The sequence below is a fragment of the Prosopis cineraria genome, unplaced genomic scaffold, assembly GCF_029017545.1.
Source record: "Prosopis cineraria cultivar Desert tree isolate PC_DT_omini unplaced genomic scaffold, ASM2901754v1 PC6, whole genome shotgun sequence".
Taxonomy (NCBI): domain Eukaryota; kingdom Viridiplantae; phylum Streptophyta; class Magnoliopsida; order Fabales; family Fabaceae; genus Prosopis; species Prosopis cineraria.
In genome coordinates, this window is record NW_026555337.1 from 10,931,522 (window position 1) to 10,952,652 (window position 21,131).

The following is a 21,131-nucleotide window of genomic DNA, read 5'->3' on the forward strand; positions in this document are numbered from 1 at the left end:
AAAATATACAATAATAAATTCATTACCAATTTAGTAATTTATCAAAAATCCAGCTAAAGCCAGAGAAGATATTTCCATCCCTTTTGTACCTTCTTAAAGATTGATAAAGTGCCACAACTATCATTTAATTTAACACAATTTACTCTAGGTACTATAGGATCCCAATTTAATGACCAAATCACTACTTACACATATTTGTTTAGAACTTGCATTTTTCTTGGTCAAATTTTCTATCATGCATTTTGCAAACATCTTGACTACATTAAGGTTCAATTCACAATAGGCATCCAATATGACTCTAATACTTTCCTCAATTCAACTCCAATTCCTTCCTTGAACATTTCAACAAACACTCCATGGCATTCCAATTTGACTTAAGAAACAAGCATCTTGATATAAAATAGATAACACCACCTTCAAGCTCAAATGTAAATCTTTAAAGTTTTTTCAACATTAACACAAACTTTTAAACTAGAATGTCAATTTCCTCCTTCTTGTTAATGAGTTCCAAATTTAATTATATTAATCTATTAATACTTTGCTCTTCTCTCAAACATTTTGACAAACACCTTAGGAACATTCATCAAAATTCAGACCTCAACAAGCCTCCAACAATTTAATCAACTCCCCATACTAACTGTATCAACTTTCAACTTAGCATCACAACAAAAATGTTCACAGCACCAACCGAAATTCCATTCAAATTAAAAAAGTAATTATGACAGCATTAAGAGAAACAAAGATGCGCCTTCGGTGAGGAAAGAGGGAGAATCCACATTGCTATTGAAACCGAAGGAGAAGCAGGAAGAACCAGTCTCTTACCTACAACCAAAGTGCAGTGGAACTGCCACTCTTCAGCTCGCGAACCACACCGAAAAAGAGAAAGGAGGTTTCGAGCCAGCTGTTCAAAGAAGAGGAAGAGCAGAAATTACAGACCAAAAAAATAAAGGATTTGAGCTTACTAACCACACGTACTTGGACGCCCAACAGCTAAGAAGGATAGGAAGTGGAAGCTGATTCACACACCTGCCTTACACGCCGAGAATGAAGTTGAAAAATTCAAAAATGAAACAGAGCAGCAGACCAAAGTGGAAATCCAATGATTTCCACACAGCTGAAGCAGATGGCATTGATGGTGAGAAGGCCGGCGGCAAGTTACCGGTAGTGGAAAGGAGAAGATCGACAAATAAAGAAGCTGATGTGAAGAGGAAGATAGAACCGGCTCTCTCTCTCTCTCAAAGTGATCTGATGTTCGAATGGCAGAGGGGGTGGGGATTAAAATCTGATTAAAAAGAAATTGGGAAAATTACTAGTAGTGGTACAAGAAAAAAATTACAAGAAAGGGCATTAAATTTTTTTATAATCTAAACTAAATAAAAATCAAACTTTTACTTGGTAGAATTTGAACTCTTAATCTTCAAAAAAATTACTAGTATAAATTTCAATAAACTTCCACTCTTCACTTGCTATAAAATTTTAACAATTAAATAAAATATTGATTGGGAGAGAAATTAATTTAATTTAAAATATAGGGTTATTACAGTTACATATTTTATTTGTTGGTTGGAAGGAGCTTTGCTCCAGATTGATGATATTTTGATTAAAATATTAAATTGTAAAATTTTTGGGAGATTCTAATTACATGGAAGGTTCTGCTGAAATTTCTATAGAACTATTGAAATTTTTATTATAGGTGACCATTGTTAAAGGTGTAAAAAAATTTCAATATAAATCTAATTGTATTTTCTTGACCATGGCTTAAAAGATATATGTTTGTACATATATTTTGTACTAGTCACGTTTAGTTTTTGGGATGTGACAACATGAGGCTTGATGTACTTGGGGTGATTGAAATTGCATACATGAGTGGTCCTTGTACACCATAATCAGGAATAGTTGTAGTTCCTTTTCCAGCCCAATATAAATGGATCTCCAAGATGTTATCATTCACATCAACATTCAAGTCGTTGATAATGCTCTTACCAACACCGCCATCTTGCTCCATAATGTTGAAATCACTCAAACATTTCTTACCCTATCAAGATACACACACAAAAGTTTCAACCTCTCAGAACTTTTGTTAACATAGAAAAAATAGTAGAAAGCATGAAGAAGCAGCATATATATAGAAGTGATCATTTAAGAGTTCAATTCATTTATAAGAGAGAAAGAGAGATTGATGAGATTAGTCTGGCTAGGGATATGGATTGTGTTTAGTCATGGTGGTAAGATTACTTGATAGATGAGACATCCCATACTATTTATTTATCTTAATTGGATTATCTAATAAACTAGAAAAGAAATTCGATACAACATGTTGAGACTTGCTTGAATTGAAACATCAAAGATGCACCTCTCAAGCCTATTGAAATTCTGGTCTTGAGAAAACATAATCTTAGCAAAGTGAAGTTTGACAATGTAATTTCCATTAAGCATACAGAGGCCATGGTACTTGAGAGATAAAGGCGAAAGGCAAACTGTCTGGTAGATTGGACTAGTAATGTTGAGAGAAGATTTGTTTATTGCTTTGTAATCAGCATCACTAGAACATACTCCTATACTGCTATAGGCCAAATTACCACGAGAATAAAAGTATGAGTTACCATTTGGATTGGTGTCGTCCTCATAGGTATTTTCCTCATCTTTCATTTCTAGTCCTCCACAATTTATGAACAATGAATAATCTACATACGTAGTCACGAAACTTTTATGGTGAGTTTGTTTTTGTATCTCATTTAGTTTTTGGTTGAAATTTGTAATGATCCAAAAAAAATACTAATAATAAAATAAAATTAATTAATTAAATTATTAGGTGTTTAAAGTTTATTTCTATTATTTTTAGAGCAAATATATCAAGAGAAAATTTTGGCCTAGTGGACTTTATGCAAACTTCATTAGTAACAGATCCTAAACTTGAATTTTCATGAGGTCAAGAGTGGGATTTTATCTTTTAGCTCTAGCTTAAGGAAAAATTACTAAAATGCCTTTCCGTTAAAATAAATAAATAAATGGAGAAAGAGATAGAGATCAGAACATGTTTCCTCCTTCATTCCCCATCTGATTTTATTCAAGAACCATCGAGAGAGAGACAGAGAGAAGGTGAATCGGGGGTCATCTCTGCCACCTACATCTTCTTCTTCCTCCTTCTTTGTCTTCAACGTCGTTGGTTGTGTGTGTGCCATTACCGTTCGCCAAACTTGTAGCAAATTCTTTCTCCTTTGTTTCTCATAATGAGCTCTTCTCTTTCCTTCTCCACTCTATCCAATCAAAGGTGGTAAACATGTTAAGAGCTAGGTTGTTGTTGGAGATCCGACAGTGTCGCTATTGTTCTGGTGATCGTGGAAACTACTGATCCCTTCTCCTTCTTATTTATGTGCCATCATTCGAGCTCTTTTTCTGTTCAGTATTCAACTTCTCCTTCTTTCCTCTTGCTCTGTTCATCCACCTAATATCTTGCTTCTTTGCTTTGTCACGTTGAGTGAGGTGAGAAGCTTCAATCTTTCTTCTTATGATTTTTGTTGTGGCTGTGACATTTCCTTGCCCTGTATTACCGTGAGAATTATGGAGGCTGAGAATTTATTTATTTATTTTTCTTTTTTTCTTTCTTTTAGTTAAGATCAATTTATTCATTGAGGAAATGGAATTTAGGAAGCTGATTTATTTATATATTTATGTTAGAGAAGTTTTGGGAGATGAAATCAAAGAGGAAGAAGAAGTTTAGTTTGAGTTTAAGTGTTAGGGCACAAAAGGTGCTTGACAAAATGTTTGTTAGAGGGAGTTTGTTTGATTTTGTATTTTTCTAAAAGTTCATTAATTCTTGTGAGAAGCATGTTTAGTTTAGGTGTTATTAATCCATAAATTTAACTTCTAGGTTGCAAATTAAAGGAATTTGATTATGAATTCATATGTAACTAGTTAAATTCTTGGGGATTGTATGGTTATTGATAAATTGTTAGATAAAGGCTGGAAGGTTAGAAAATTTTAACTGTATGGTTGGAAATAATGCACCTAAAGTGTTTGATGCAAAGACTTGCAAAATTTTTTATCTCAAGTAAATAGGTTGGTATGGCTAAGGCATTATAGAGAAAATTAGTGACATGAATAATAATTCCTTGACATTGTTATTTGTAAATCTAAATTGGGTTTTTATCATGGAGTTTATTTAGGAAGTTATTGATACTTATCTGAGCTCTAAATTATTGAGAGTAATAAGGTTGGAATTTTGTAAAGTATATTATCGCTTTAAAAAGGCATACTTAGATGCTTGAAAATGGATGGGGCAAGAGAATTAAAAGTTACATGTTTTATCAAATGGGTTGGAATGTTACACATTAGATGTTTGGTAAAAAAAAAAAAAGCCTAAGTAGAAACCTTATGTGTAATTTTGTTGCTAAAACTTAAATTTTATTGTTAATTTTGGTTGAGTGGATTCTCTTAAAGAGAGACTTATTGGTTCAAAGTAAAGTTTATTAAAATCTTATTATATCTTATAGGTTGATTGTGAGAAGGGTAGCTCGATTGGAGTTGTAAGATGTGAGTTTTGAGCTTTAAAAGTACTACAGGTAAGTCCCAATCAATTTATATATTTGTAAATTTCCTCTTATTAAATATTATTTTTGACAATTTGCAATTATTAATATATGTTTCTCTAGTACTAATTAATGTTGTTGATTAAATTTCTTTAGCTCTTGAAGTTGTCATGATGCATACTTATAAGATTGACGAAAATGCTTTTATAAATTCTAGTACTCTTTTATTCAATAAAGACAATTGTAGAAATTGGTGAAGAAGTTTATGAAACATTAGTTGTGAATTTTCATATCTAAAAGGATTGATGTTTAAAATAGTTCATGTGAGTTTGATATTAAGAAGAGAATTTTATTTTGAAAGTGATGATTTTCTCGCATGTTTGAAAATGAATTTGAAAGGAACTTTATACATAACACTGGTTGTTAACGGTAGTTCTATTAGCGCTTGATGTGCCATGGTCAATGACTAGTTAGTTTAATTTTCATGAGCTTTGTCTTTACATTTGTTATTCGTGGGTCTTGTATCTACGTTTGTTTTCATAACTTCGAGTCATATTTGGTTAATATTACTCTTGTGAACTATGTATCCATGTTTATTTTATGATTTTGACTGCATTTGGTTATTATCTTTACGGACTGTGTGTCCACATTTGTTTTTATGGCATAAGCCATGTTTAGTTATTTACCCTTATAGACTATGTGTCCACATTTATGAATTGTTCTTATAAATCTCCATAAATATAAATTTTTAATTAATTGGTGATTTCATATTTAATGGCTTTAAATTAGTGAATACTGTCATTCTTATTTATTATTTAATCATTTTTAATTGTCAAGATTAAATGTTGAAGCTGCTTTATTAATGTAGATTTAAATGTTCTTCTTACTAAAGTTATATAGAACTTTTATTTCAAGTTTTCAAATTTGTTTACATTGAATTGCTTTCTCATTCAATTTATATAACTATTGTATTTTATTCATTTTGATTTTACAAAATATTATAGTTGGGACGTTATTTACTGAAAAATATTTAATTTGGTCTCAAATACCATAATTGACTTGGTACTCCTTGCTAATCTCTGATGGGCTTTGTTGATGAATTGACTAGAAGATTAGTTTTGAGAATATCTTCCTATTCATGTAACATTCTAAAACCTATGTAGTGTCTTTTGGAAATCTGATTTAAAGTGCTCCACATTAACTATAGTTAAGGTCCTAATTCTCTTTTATTATGTAGTTGATGACTTCCAATATTTTATTGAATTTATTAGTATTTTTAATATAATTGAAAGTCATTTATTTGAATTTTGTTAGCAAAAATATGATTAAGTGGATGAATGTGTATAAAAATGGGCTTGGACATGTGTTAAAAGTTAGTGGACTAATTTTTGCATTAATTTTAAATTTTATGCATTTAGGTAGGCTTAATTTAGGGGCCCAAAGAAGAAAATTTTGGAACCCAAGTCAAAGGAATTAAATCTAAAAAGAAAATCTGAACAGGTCATGTTCGCTGCAGCGAAAATGCAATTTTAGTAAAACACACAATTTTGATTGTTAGTGAACTTTTAGGGCTTATGCACCTTATTTTCATGCATTCTTCACCTCCAGTAGCTGTAGAACATCCAGGAAGAGGAAAATGAGCCAAAGAAGGGTTGGAAAAGCTTGGGTTTGGTGGAAAATCAAGGGTTTTACTTAAGATTATCCGATTAACCTTTTCCTCTCCTTCTTCTCTTTACTTTGCTATATACATTGTTGATTTTGTTGTCATGGAAGCTATGTGTGGCTAATTTTCTATTAATTTAGGGTAGTTATGAACTAATTCTTAAATTAGAGCATGTTTGAATCATATATTTGAGCTTAATATTAATTTTGTTTACTTAATCTTGTGCTTATTTATCTACTTAATGCTTGGCCACCTTGAGTGTAAATTTAGGGGTTTAGGTTTTGCCTCAGAAGAGGAAAATTTAAATTTGACTATTAGATTAAGTAATGTAGGATTAGAATTTATTCTAATTTTCCAATAGGATAGGAATATACCTATTGGACCCATATAATCACATTAGAGTGAATTTGTGCCATTTTTGCCTCTTGGGTAATTGTGTTAGAAATAGCAAATTAATTCAAGAGAGGGGTGTAATTAATCAAAAGATAATTATTCCTATTAATCTCTAGATTAACAAATTAATATTAGGTGAATTTATTTGGGTAATTACATACTCTATGAATTGAAGAAGGGATTAGCCACCCTAGGTTGCTTTAATTATTTATGGTTGTTGAAATTTTAATTTTAGTGCATTTTTTCTAATTTCGATCCAAATCCAAATCATGCCTTGCTCAACTTAAATGAAAATGAAAACTTTATTATCTAATTGCCAATTAACTTAATTCCTCGTGGGATCGATCTTGATTTGTTACTTTCTAATTACGAATCGTACACTTGTAGTAAACATAATTGTGTGCATAAGTAGTCTATTTGTTGCTGAGGAGTAGAGCTCTGTGTTAATGGATGTATATTGTAAAAAAAAATCTTGTTGTATAGATTTTGGGAGATCCTATATACAGAGAAAATTCTGTCAAAATTTTCACAAAAATATTAATGCTTAATAAAATGAAAAGTACATTCAAAAATGGAAAATTTCTTGGAATAAACTTAAGGAATGTGTGTTTAGATGCATATTCAGTGCCAATCACCCTCCATTATTGGGGTGTGACCAAATTGTTCTCAAGCATGCATGAAAACAATGATGTACAACATAATTTAAACACTTACACTTGGGTTTTCCTCTGCAAGCAAGGCCTCCTTTTAGGCAAGTTTGTCTGCAACAGCAAGAATAAAAGTTTCAATAGATGATCTAAAAGTGGCGTGCGCAAAACAGTTAAAATAAGATGACCATAAGCACAATCATATGAGGTGCTTGCTAAAGATGACATGCTCGAACCTAAGTTTCTGTGTAACATAAATATGTCTTAGCTTATAGGAAAAAAATAAACAGGCACGCGCACGCGCACACAAAGAGGAGCTTACATGGAACCATGTTGATAATTGGGAATAGTAACTGAGGACTCTAAAAAATTATTGTCAGATAAATCCCTGGAAGTAGAGTGAAATTATAATACAAAATGATGAGAGATTGCTAAGGAAGTTTTGTTAATAGGGTTTACAGTACTTAATTAATTTAAAATTCCATTGAACTATGTTGTAATGAGAAAGAAATCAGAACCAAAAACATTGTACATACAAGTAATACTTCTTTTACAGTATCCATTTAGGAATTTTTCCACTTAGAGAATTTTCAATCGAAAACCTGCATACATTGTTAATAAAAAAAACAAATTAAAAAAATGAGTAACTAAGTTCCAAGAAATTAAGTGTAGATGCTTGTATAGCAAGTTCTCCACACATGTAAGATAGCCTCAAGTCATTGATATTGTTTGGGATCTCACCAATCAACTTGTTAAGGCTCAAATCTCTGCAATCTATATGTAACATATAAATTAATATCGGCTCATGACCATAACGGTAGAATAAATAGAAAATAATTGTACTAATAATATGCAGTCAATAATGATATGAGTAATCATGTCTAAATTACAAACTAAGTTGTCAATTGATCGTTATATTGAAGCAACTTACAGAGCATATAAGCTTCGCAATTTACCAATGTAAGTTGGAATGGAATTATAGATGGAGCAGTTTCTCAACACCCTGAGAGTAAAACAAAGTATGTAACAATAAACTAGTTCAGGTGCAATAAACAGATTTTCACATAGTAGAAGAAGTTTCTTAACTTACAAGGAATTCAATAATTTCAAATTTTCCAGTTTAGGAAATCTCAATGTTGTTGGTCCATGCAAATAAAATATTCTTCGAAATTGGAAATTCAAAGTAGTAGGTTCATCCACACACACAAAAAAAAAACAAAAGAAATTCAAAGTAGTAGTAAGAAAGCATCATCAATAACAAGATTTTTTTGACTGAAGATTAAATTAATTTCATAGCCATCGAGTAGTGCGCAATAGGGTTTACAAAGGAATGAATATACTCACAAATCAATCAAATTTGTTAGAAATGGTCGGAGGAATTGGACCTTTCGTAGCCGTTCCTTACAAATTCCTGCCAAAAAAAAGGTTGTCATAAAAGGAATTCACAAAACAAAAACTGGTAAACAAAATAAAGAAAATATATCAAAAAGCAACTAAGTACTTTAGATGATTCAAATAGGCTATTATTATGTGTGATTCTCATGAAATGATCAAAATCTAGTGAGCTAGTTTATTTTTCAACAAGTATATGGTAGAGCTAGAGAAGAAACACTCACAATGTCTGAAGTTCAATCCAGTTCCCATAAAAATTAGGTAATTACCTGTAATAGCCCTAAAAAAAAATATATATATAGATATATATATTTAACTATATGAATATATTTTAGCTATGTTTGGGATAATTATAACAATAAGAAATATGGGTAAATGGAAGTATGTATGCCAACAACCTAAAGGGTCCAGGTTCGAATCCTTGATGCAAAAAAAAGGGATTTTATTTGTTCTGCTTCTCTAAAATACAAAATTACCCTTTTCCAATATGATAAAAGCTTCCTTCCCTTCCTCGGCCATTCTAAAAAAATGAAGAAGAGAGAGAGAATGTGAGAATATAACCAACTCAATCTATTCTTTGCACCTCTAACCCTTTTCTCATTCCAGTGATCATCAACTCCTCTTCCATTTTTGTTCGCGGGTAGTGGTGGTGCAGTTGAAGCTATAAGTTACTCTGGTTCATTTTCCCTGTATTCCTTATCTTTATTATCGTTCTCTATTCTGTTTCTGGCTATCTTCATTGGGTTTGGTTGCTGCTCAATTTTTTTCGTCTGTTTAGGTTGCTACTGGCATGAGACTTAGTTGTTGGAGCTAGATTCACGAGTCTTTCCTTTCCTAGCTCAACCGTGAGCTTTATGCTCTGCTTTACTGTTATGTGCTCCCTGTTTCTACACTCTCTCTACATGCTATTTGATTTGTGTGTTCTAAGCTGGGAAATCACAAAGCATCAAAACTAGAGTAGAGCTATTGCTGTAAGCTTGTATCAATGCTGTGGAGTCAAGCTCCTTTCATTGCTGTGCATCATGATAGTGTTTGGACTATATCTCCCCTATTCAGCTAGCTGTTTCAATTCCTTCATCTTTGTTTTCTGTCATGGTGAGTCAAGGTGAGAAGACTTCATGTTTAGGCTTTTTACTCTGTATATATGTGAACTGGTGATTAAAGTGGCAAAAAAAAAAATTTTGGCTCCCCTATGGCTGTCTATGGCTGTATGTGGCTGAGAAAAAAAAATATTATGCATGCCTTTTATTACTATTATACCAGGCTGTTATAGAAGGGAGAAAATTCAAATTTAAGTTGGAAGTTTGTTCAAAGATTTGCTCTGTGTGTGTGTGTGTGTGGATCATAATCTTATGAGCTAAATAAATTTAATTTGAATTGAATATGGGTAAAGAAACAATTAAGGAAAGGTAGGAAGAGAGTGACTTGGATATATAATTTAAATAATTAGAATTTATGCACCTAAAGTAATTGGTGCAAAACCTATGAAAAATTTTTATCTCAAGAATGGGGAAGGTTGTAAGTATAAAGGATAATGTTTGGTGGAAGAAGTATGTTAGTATGCAAGCTATGGAATTAGGAATGAATGGTTTGACTAAAATAAATTGGTGGGGATTAGTGATGTTAATGATAACACTTGGATCAACTATAAATATGATGCTGGTTTTTGGAATTTTAAATGATAATAGTTGATTTGGAGTTAGGTTAAAAATTTCATTTATTTATATTCTGATAAGGCGTAAGGAAGAATGGGGCCTTGACCAGAATTAGAGGAAAGGATATCTTTGAGACTTTGAAGTTCTGACGAGTAAGTGAATAGCATTCCATTTAATTTATTTTTATTTTTAATAGCCTTTTTCTTGAAATATTTTATTCTTATAGATTATATTAATTTTGAAAATTATGAAATATTAATGAAGGACAAATGAGTTATGATATGTGCATTTATTGATTCTTGAAGATATATTTTCAAGATGGATGAAAGCATTCTTGTATGGTTGTTAAACTGTGAAATTTATTGGATAATTAATTAGTGCAAGTTTATGATTTTGACAAATATTGAGATTTGAAACAGTTCATACAAGTTTGGTAGTAAGGATGATAATTTATTTCAATAATAATTATTTTTCTTGCACGTTTGAAACGTGATTTTAAGAGAACTCAAAACAGAACACTGCTACTAATGACAATTCCGTTAACCCATATTGCGTTGTGGTTAAACACTAACTAGTTTGTTTTATGAGCTTTATTCTCACGTTTAGTTTTCGTGGGCTTTGTACCCGCGTTTGATTCTATAGCCTGAGCCACGTTTGGTTATTTACCCTCGTGGACTATGTGTCCATGTTTGTTTCGTAGCTTCGGCTGCATTTGGTTACTTACCCTCGTGGACTAGTGTGTCCATGTTTGTTTTCGTGGCATAAGTCGCGTTTGATTATTTACCCTCATGGACTATGTGTTTACGTTTATAATCTGTTCTGTTGAGTTCTCAAGATTCTAAATGTTGATTAAAGTGTTTTTAAAATTTACATAATTTTGGCTAACAATTTTACCACTTTGAGGAATATGTGAGTAAATTGTTTTCTTTAAGTATGATAACATAAATTGTTTACTCTTATTTTACAATTATGGATATAACTTATAGGCTTATAAATCTTTATGGAATCATTTTTAATTAGTTGACACCATTATTGAAGTTTATTGATTTAAATTCTAAAAATTTTACCATCGGAATGCTATTCACTGAAAAATTTATTTTGGTGTCAAATTTGTTAGCTGACGCTAATCCCACCATCGACCTCTAAAAGGCAACTAGTTACAGTGGGTGGACATTTTGATTGGTATTGTTGCTTTTAATGTAAATATATAATTTGTATGTCTTTTTGATTTGAAAAAAAGAGTAGATGCTCCACATAAGTTGTTGATAAACCTTATTTTTAGTCTGTATATTAGTTGCTGGCTGGAAGGAGCTATGCTCCTAATTTATATTGTTATTTGTAAAAAATTTTGTGTAGAATTTTTAGGAGATTCTAGTTACAAGGGAGGTTCTGTCGAAATTTCTACAAAAACGTCGACACTTTCTTATGATAATGAGTTTAAAGGAGTTATTTTAATTCTCACGTGATTTGATTAAATTTATTCTTTTCTTTTGTAAAATGGAATAAATATTCATTTTGAGGCTTACAGGAACGTGTGAGCGGTGAACACCCGTGCTGGTCACCCTCTATTTTTGGGGCGTGATAATTTGGTATTAGAGCCAGGGTTTTTTTTATAACTAGCTATGTAGAGCAAGAACTTTTCAGTGAGGTCTCAATTATCATTATGAACCCGGGCATACTTATAATTGAGGCATCATTAAGAGTTCTATAGAAAGTTTTTGAACGTTGTTTATTTCTTGTCATTGACTTTTTGCTATATAAAATTATATTTTGAGTTAAATATTTCATTTTTTTATATATAGTGAAATACGCCACCCAGACATCGAGTATCTACCAAGAGCTCTACTAGTAGTAGGGCCTCAGGTAGAATTTCTCTGACAGATGATGTGCCTTAAGAGGTAGAGGACGGCATCAGAGTAGGATTAGGGCTAGGGGTGGCCGAACCCTTAAGCCCCTTCAAGATATTCCTTCTAGAAGTGATCAAGTAGGTTCTCAATCTGAAGAACAGACAGTCCCTTCAACAAATGATACCCCAGAGGAAAATCTTATAGTTAAGTTGTCAAAGTTTATGAAACTAAATCCACCATCTTTTTCGAGAACCAATGCACTGGAGAATTGAATTGAGTTTCTCGAAGGAATTGAGAAGAGATGTAGGGCCTTGAGTGCCCTGATGTTCAGTATGTCAAATTTGTAGCGTTCCAACTTCAAGGAGTCACAAGTACTTAGGCAAAAATAGTCCTAGGTTTGCATGCGACTAGAGTACCTTCTTTGACTTGGGAAGAATTCAAGACTACATTTCTGAATCAATATTTGCCTCAAAGTACTAGAGATGCAAAAGTTGAAGAGTTTCTGACTTTAAAGTGCAGTAAATGAATGTCAATAGCGGAGTATGATTAGAATTTTATTAAATTATCTTTGTTTGCCTCACATATCATGCTAACTAAAAGGGAACAAATTAGCAGGTTTGTGCATGGATTGCCAGTAGATATATATGATTGGATCATGATATTACCTATGCTAAAATTATTGATAGCGCATTGAGAATCGAGAATCGACACATAAGGCAGAAGAAGCAATTTCTAAGAAACACAAGAGGGAGCATGATGAGAAATTTCCTAGTTCTTCTTCCAAGAGTCATCAATTTTCAAGTCAATCTCACTTTCGTGCCTCACAGTCTAGGCCTAGATCATTTGGTTTCACCATCAGTAAGCACTCCCATCGTGAGACTAAATTCTAGTAATGTTAGACCTTGAGCCCAGTAAGTTCTGAATCAATTGAGTTACATTAGAGTCCCTTATGATAGTTGTGGGAAATACTATTCGGGATCATGCCATAGAATATCTGGTACATGTTTTAAGTATGGGCAGACAGGCCATTTGAGAAAAAAAATTATCCATATATATAGCCTATATCAAGCTAGGGATCAATCCAACCTACTCCTCATTTTATGTCATCATCAATCCCACCCAGCTAGAGCTACTTCTATGGCAGCTGGTAGGGGTAGGGGTAAGTCTGGAAGGGGAAATGGTCAGCGGGGACAGTCTTCTTCAAGGTAGAGACAGGAAAGAGTTTATGCCATGACAAGACAAGATGCTAAAGCTTTAAATATTGTTGTTATAGGTATTATAACTGTGTGTTCTAATCAAGCTTATGCATTATTTGATCCTGGATCAACTCATTCATATGTGGCTGCTTATTTTGCTAAGAGGTTGGGTAAAGAACCTACCAAACTTGATAATTCATTTGTAGTTGGTACCCTAGTAGGGGAATCTTAATTGTTTCTTATATGTATAAATCTTGTGAAGTGTTTTATTAAGGGTAGAGAAACCTTTATTGATTTGATGATGCTTGATATGATTATTTTGATGTCATTTTGGGTATGGACTGGTTAGCTTCCTACTATGTTACCATTGATTGTCACTTGAAAGTAGTGAAATTTGATATTCCAGGTGAAACTCCTTTTGTGTTGTAAGGGAGTTTTATAGAAAGACCTACTAATCTTATTTCGACTTTAAAATCCCAACAATTACTACAGAAGGGTTGTCAAGGATTTTTAGCAGTGGGTAAAGGACATTGATAAATCCACTGTTAGTTTGGATCAATTCCCTGTTGTTTGAGAATTTCCTGATGTATTTCCAGAAGAATTACCTAGACTACTACCTAATTGGGAGATCAAATTCACCATTGATTTGGTTCCAAACACTTAACCAATTTCTATTCCACCTTACAGAATGACACCTTCTGAGTTGAGAGAACTAAAGACTCAATTGTAAGAACTGTTAGATAGGGATTCATCCGACCTAGTACTTCTCGTTGGGGAGCACCGGTACTTTTCGTGAGGAAAAAGGATGGGTCATTAAGACTTTGTATTGATTATTAGTAGCTTAATAAGGTGACTGTGAAAAATAAGAACCCATTGGCTCAAATAGATGATCTTTTTGATCAGTTGTAAGGAGCTCAGTGTTTTTCCAAAATAGACTTACGTTTGGGTTATCATCAGTTAAAGATCAAGAAGGAGGACATACCTAAGACTGCATTTAGAACCCGATATGGTCATTATGAATTCCTTGTAATGTCATTTAGGTTAACTAATGCACCGGCAGCATTCATGGATTTGATGAATCAAGTGTTTAAACCATTCCTTGACAAATTCGTGATAGTTTTCATTGATGATATTTTGATATATTCAAAGAATCCAGAGGAGCATGAACATCATTTGTGGATTATTTTACAAACATTGAGGGAGCAACAATTATATGTCAAGTTCTCTAAATGTGAATTTTGGCTTGATAAGGTTACCTTTTTAGAACATGTTATTTCTAAAGATGGAATTTAAGTGGACCCAAGTAAAGTAAAAGTGGTGCAAAATTGGCCAAACCCATGACAGTTACAGAAATTCACAGTTTCGTAGGTATTGCAGGATATTATTGTCATTTTGTTAAGGATTTCTCTAAAATAGCTGCCCCACTCACAAGACTAACTCAAAGGAATGTGAAATTTGAATAGGATGACAAGTGTGAAGATAGTTTTCAAAAATTGAAGCAATGTTTAACATCAGCACCAGTCTTGAGTTTACCATCAAGTAATGGAGGATATACAGTTTATTATAATGCTTCTCGTGTGGATCTAGGATGCGTCTTAATGCGACATGGGTGAGTTATTGCTTACGGCTCAAGAAAACTTAAGAAACACGAGCAGAACTACCCAAACTCATGACTTAGAGATGGCAATAGTTATTTTTGCGTTAAAAATTTGGCGTCACTATCATTATAGGGAGACCTGTGAAATTTACACGAATCATAAGAGTCTTAAGTGCATTTTTGAGCAGAAGGATCTTAGTCTTAGACAAAAGAGATGGATGAAATTACTTAAAGATTATGATTGTACAATTCTCTACTATCCTGGTAAGGCAAATGTGGTGGCTGATGCCTTAAGTAGAAAGTTGATGGGTAGCTTGGCACATATGACTTTAACAAGGAGGCCTTTAATGCAAGAAATTCATAAACTTGAGCAGAGTAGAGTCAAGTTTGATATTATTGATAAGGGAGCATTTTTGGCTTATATACGAGCTCATTCTTCTTTAATGGATCAGATTAAGATCGCTCAATTCTCAGATCCAAAATTATGCAAGTTAAAAGAAGCAGTCATAGCAGGAAGCAACACTGAGTTCGAAATTGACCAGGAAGGAATATTAAAGTGTAAGGGTTGAATTTGCATACCACAAGAGGAAAACTTGAAGCAACTTATCATGGAAGAGGCTCATCATTTTGCATATACCGTGCATCCAGGAGCAATTAAAATGTATCAAGATTTGAAACAACTGTATTGGTGGGATAGCTTGAAAAAGGATGTGGCAAATTTTGTCTCACATTGTTTGACATGCCAGCAAGTTAAGGCAGAACACCAGAAGCCAACTAGGCTACACCAAAGGTTAGAAATACCAAAGTGAAAATGGGAAAATATCACAATGGACTTTGTCACAGGGTTGCCTCGCACTACTAAAGGGTATGATTCTATCTGGGTTATTGTCGATAGACTGACAAAATTAGCTCATTTCATTCCAGTGAAAACAACATATAATGTTGATAAATATGCTTAATTGTATATTGATGAGATTGTGCAATTACATGGGATTCCAATATCCATAATTTTTATAGAGGTCTTCAATTTACTTCTCGATTTTGGAGATCTTTCCAAGAAGCTTTAGGCACTCGATTGGATCTCAGTACTGCTTTTCACCTATAAATTGATGGCCAGTCTAAGAGAACTATTCAGATACTTAAAGATATGTTAAGATCTTATATTTTGGACTTTGGTGGTAGTTGGGATCATTACTTGGCCTTAGTAGAATTTTCTTATAACAATAGTTATCAATCTAACATACAAATGGCCCCGTATGAAGCATTTTACGGCAGGCAATATAGGTCTCTTATTGGATGGTTTGATATTGGCGATACTAAGCTTTTGGGACTAGATTTGGTGTAAGATGCTATTGAGAAAGTGAAAATGATTAGAGAAAGATTAATAACAGCTCAGAGTCGACAGAAGTCTTATGTGGATAACCGACATTGAGAGTTAGAATTTATGGTCAGAGACAAAGTATTTCTTAAGGTATCTCCTATGAAAGGAGTAATGAGATTTGGGAAGAAAGGTAAACTAAGCCCAAGGAATGTGTGTCCATTTGAGATTTTAGAAAGAATTGGTGCAATTGTTTATCGTTTGGCGTTACTGCCTGAATTGTTAGGTATTCATCCAGTATTTCATGTGTCAATGTTACGAAAATACTTATATGATCCTTCTCATGTAATTGAGACTCAAGGGATTCAAGTAGCCCCAGACTTATCTTACGAAGAAGTTCCTATGGCTATTTTGGATCGATAAGTTAAGAAGTTACGGTCGAAAGAAATTGCTTCGATGAAAGTGCTATGGCATAACCATGCTCAAGAAGAAGCTATGTGGGAAATCGAAACTGATATGCGTACTAAGCATCCACACCTATTTGAAGATTAAGATAAGCATTAATTTAAAAAAAATTGGAGGACTGAATTTCTTAAGGGGGAAAGAATGTAATAGCCTTAAAAACAAACAAACACACACACACACACACACACACACACACACCACACATATTTAATTAACTATATGAATATATTTTAGCTATGTTTGGGATAATTATAACAATAAGAAGTATGGGTAAAATGGAAGTATGTATGCCAAACAACCTAAAGGTTCCAGGTTCGAATCCTTGATGCAATAAAAAGGGAATTTTATTTTATTCTGCTTCTCTAAAATTATAAAATTACCCTTTTCCAAATATGATAAAAGCTTCCTTCCCTTCCTCGGCCATTCCAAAAAATAGAGAGAGAGAGAGTATGAGAATATAACTGACTTAATCTATTCTCTGCACCTCTGACCCTTTTCTCATTCTAGTGATTGTCAACTCCTCTTCCATTTTTGTTCGCAGTGGTGGCTAGTACAGTTAAAGCTATAAGTTGCTCTAGTTCTTTTCCCCTATATTCCCTATCTTATTATTGTTCTCTGTTCTATTTCTGGCTGTGTTCGTTGGGTTCGATCGCTGCTCAATTTCTGTCATCTATTTGGGTTACTATTGGTATAAGACTTAATCGTTGGAGCTGGATTCATGAGTCTTTCCTTTCCTAGCTCAACCATGAGCTTTGTGCTCTGCTTTACTGTTATGTGCTCATTGTTTTTTGCAATCTCTCTGCATGCTATTCAATTCGTGTGTTCTGAGCTGAGAAATCACAAAGCATCAAAACTAGAGTAGATATATTTTTGTAAGCTTGTATCGACGCTGTGGAGTCAAGCTCCTTTCATTACTGTGCATCGTGACAATGTTCGAATTATATCTCCCCTGTTCATCCGGCTGTTTCAATTTCTTCAGCTTTATTTTCTCTTGTGGTGAGTCAAGGTGAGAAGGCTTCACATTTAGGCTTCTTTTACACTATATATATGTGAACTGGTGATTAAAGTGGCAAAAAAAAATTCGGTTCCCCTGTGGCTGTCTATGGCTGTACGTCACTGAGAAAAAAAAATTATGCATGCCTTTTGTTACTATTGTGCCGTGCTGTTATAGGAGGGAGAAGATTCAAATTTAAGTTGGAAGTTTGTTCAAAGATTTGCTCTGTGTGTGTGTGTGTGTGTGGGGGGGGTCATAATCCTATGAGCTAAATAAATTTAATGTGAATTAAATATGGGTAAAGAAACTATTAAGGAAAGGAAGGAAGAGAGTGACTTGGATATATAATTTAAATAATTAGAATTTATGCACCTAAAGTAATTGGTGCAAAACCTATGAAAAATTTTTACCTCAAGAATGGGGAAGGTTGTAAGTATGAAGGATAATGTTTGATGGGAGAAGTATGTTAGTATGCAAGCTATGGAATTAGGAATGGATGGTTTGACTAAAATAAATCAGTGGGGATTAGTGATGTTAATGATAACACTTGGATCAATTATAAATATGATGCTGGTTTTGGAATTTTAAATGATAATGGTTGATTTGGAGTTAGGTTAAAAATTTCATTTATTTATATTCTGATAGGGCGTGAGAAAGAACGAGGCCCTGACCAGAATTAGAGGAAAGGATATCTTTGAGAGTTTGAAGTTCTGACGAGTAAGTGAATAGCATTCCATTTAATTTATTTTTATTTTTAATAGCCTTTTTCTTGAAATATTTTATTCTTATAGATTATATTAATTTTGAAAATTATGAAATATTAATGAAGGACAAATGAGTTATGATATGTGCATTTATTGATTCTTGAAAATATATTTCCAAGATGGATGAAAGTATTCTTGTATGGTTGTTAAACTGTGAAATTTTATTGGATACTTAATTAGTGCAAGTTTATGATTTTGACAAATATTGAGATTTGAAACAGTTCATGTGAGTTGGTAGTAAGGATGATAATTTATTTCAATAATACTTGTTTTTCTCGCACGTTTGAAATGTGATTTTAAGAGAACTCAAAATAGAACACTGTTGCTAACGGCAATTCTGTTAACCCATATTGCGCTATGGTTAAACACTAGTTAGTTTGTTTTGTGAGCTTTATTCTTATGGTTGGTTTTTGTGGGCTTTGTACCCGCGTTTGATTCTATGGCCTAGCCACGTTTGGTTATTTATCCTTGTGGACTGTGTGTCCATATTTGTTTCGTAGCTTCGGCTGCGTTTGGTTACTTACCCTCGTGGACTGGTGTGTCCATGTTTGTTTCCGTGACATAAGCTGTGTTTGGTTATTTACCTTCGTGGACTATGTGTTTACGTTTATAATCTGTTCTGTTGAGTTCTCAAGATTCTAAATGTTGATTAAAGTGTTTTTAAAATTTACATGATTTTGGCTAACAATTTTACCACCTTGAGGAATATGTGAGTAAATTATTTTCTTTAAGCATGATAACATAAATTTTTTTTAATTTACTCTTATTTTACAATTATGGATATAACTTATAGGCTTATAAATCTTTGTAGAATCATTTTTAATTAGTTGACACCATTATTGGAGTTTATTGATTTAAATTCTAAGAATTTTACCATGGGAATGCTATTCACTAAAAAAATTATTTTGGTGTTAGATTTGTTAGCTGATGCTAATCCCACCATCAACCTCTAAAGGGCAACTGGCTATAGTGGGTGGATATTTGATTGGTATTGTTGCTTTTAATGTAATATATAATTGTTATGTCTTTTTGATTTGAAAGAAAGAGTAGATGCTCCACATAGATTGTTGATAAACTTATTTTTGGTTTGTATATTGGTTACTGGCTGGAAGAAGTTACGCTCCTGATTTATACTATTATCTATAAAAAATTTTGTTGTAGAATTTTCGAAAGATTCTAGTTATAGAGGAGGTTTGCTGAAATTTTTACAAAAATGTTGACACTTTCTTATGATAATGAGTTTAAAGGAGTTATTTTAATTCTCATATGATTTGATTAAATTTTGTTCTTTTCTTTTGTAAAATGGAATAAATGTTCATTTTGAGGCTTATGGGAATGTGTGAGTGGTTCACACCCGTGCTGGGTCACCCTCTATTTTTGGGGCATGACATTACCTAACATATTGTTCCCATTTAACCTACTGCAGACAATGTTAGGAGAAATTTTACAATTCAACAAATTATAAGGGTTTGACACAACATAGAGAAAGTCTGAATCATTTATATGACTCACAATTCTTCTAAATTCTTTAGATTGCCAAAACTTTCAGGTATTGTCCCTGACAAATTATTTCCAGAAAGAACCCTGTAAATTTATAAACAGAAAAGGCATCCAAAAGCAATATGAAAACCTATCTATGACATGACTTGTGTTAGTTACAATTTAACTAAGATAAAAGGAAAATCATTTGTGTATAAAATATTCTTACGATCCGCGTAATTGCTACAATTTTCCAAGACTAGAAGGAAGAGATCCCTCCAACAGATTATCTTCCAAATCTCTGCAAAAGGAAGCAACACCATAAAGTCATTTCTCAGAAGAGCAAGAAATTTCAAAAACTGATCGAAGCTTATTGATTTACACTTACAACTCCTCCAAAGTTGTACTGTCACCAATTTCTTTTGGAATTGGACCACTGATTTGATTACGTGAAAGACATCTGAAGCATAATTTTGCGAGATGATGAATAACGCATTCGTCAAAAAGCTGAAGCTTGCATAGTTGCATGTATGCAAATCGTAGATGAAAGTAAGGTTTGGATGTTCACAAGTTTTGATTAGGGAGAATGACAATTAAGTCCTGAAAGAGAGAATTCATGACAGTTAGGTTTTTGATAAAAAAAAATTAAAAAATAACTTGCAAATATTGATGCAAATAGTTGCAGATTAAATAATTTCAATATTAAATAAGAGATTCGAATTCTAAATGAAACTCTTAGTTTATATTTGTAACTGTTTAAATCAATATTTATAATTTATTTTTCAAAAAATTTTATTGAGAACCTAATTATCATAAATTATCTCTTTTGGAATTTCATTGCCATTCTTCCTTTCGATTTCTTACAATATAACATGAGGGAGTTCAGCAAAGCTCCTTGGGATTGATCCATGCTTAGAGTTGTTGGATAAATAACTACAACATATCCAAGTTACGTTTCAGATCCCAAATTCTCACGTTTCAAACATCTAATTCTCATTCCCACATCTATTTTACAAAATATATTTTAAAATATAAATTTAATTTATTCCAAAAAAAATGTTATATTTTAATTTAGTCTAATATTAAAATTCTATATTAAAATATTTTCTATATCTTAAACTAATGAAGAGATTTTAGTCTATAAATATTTCCAAGCCCTTGAATGACTAAAAACATATAAACATATTAAAAG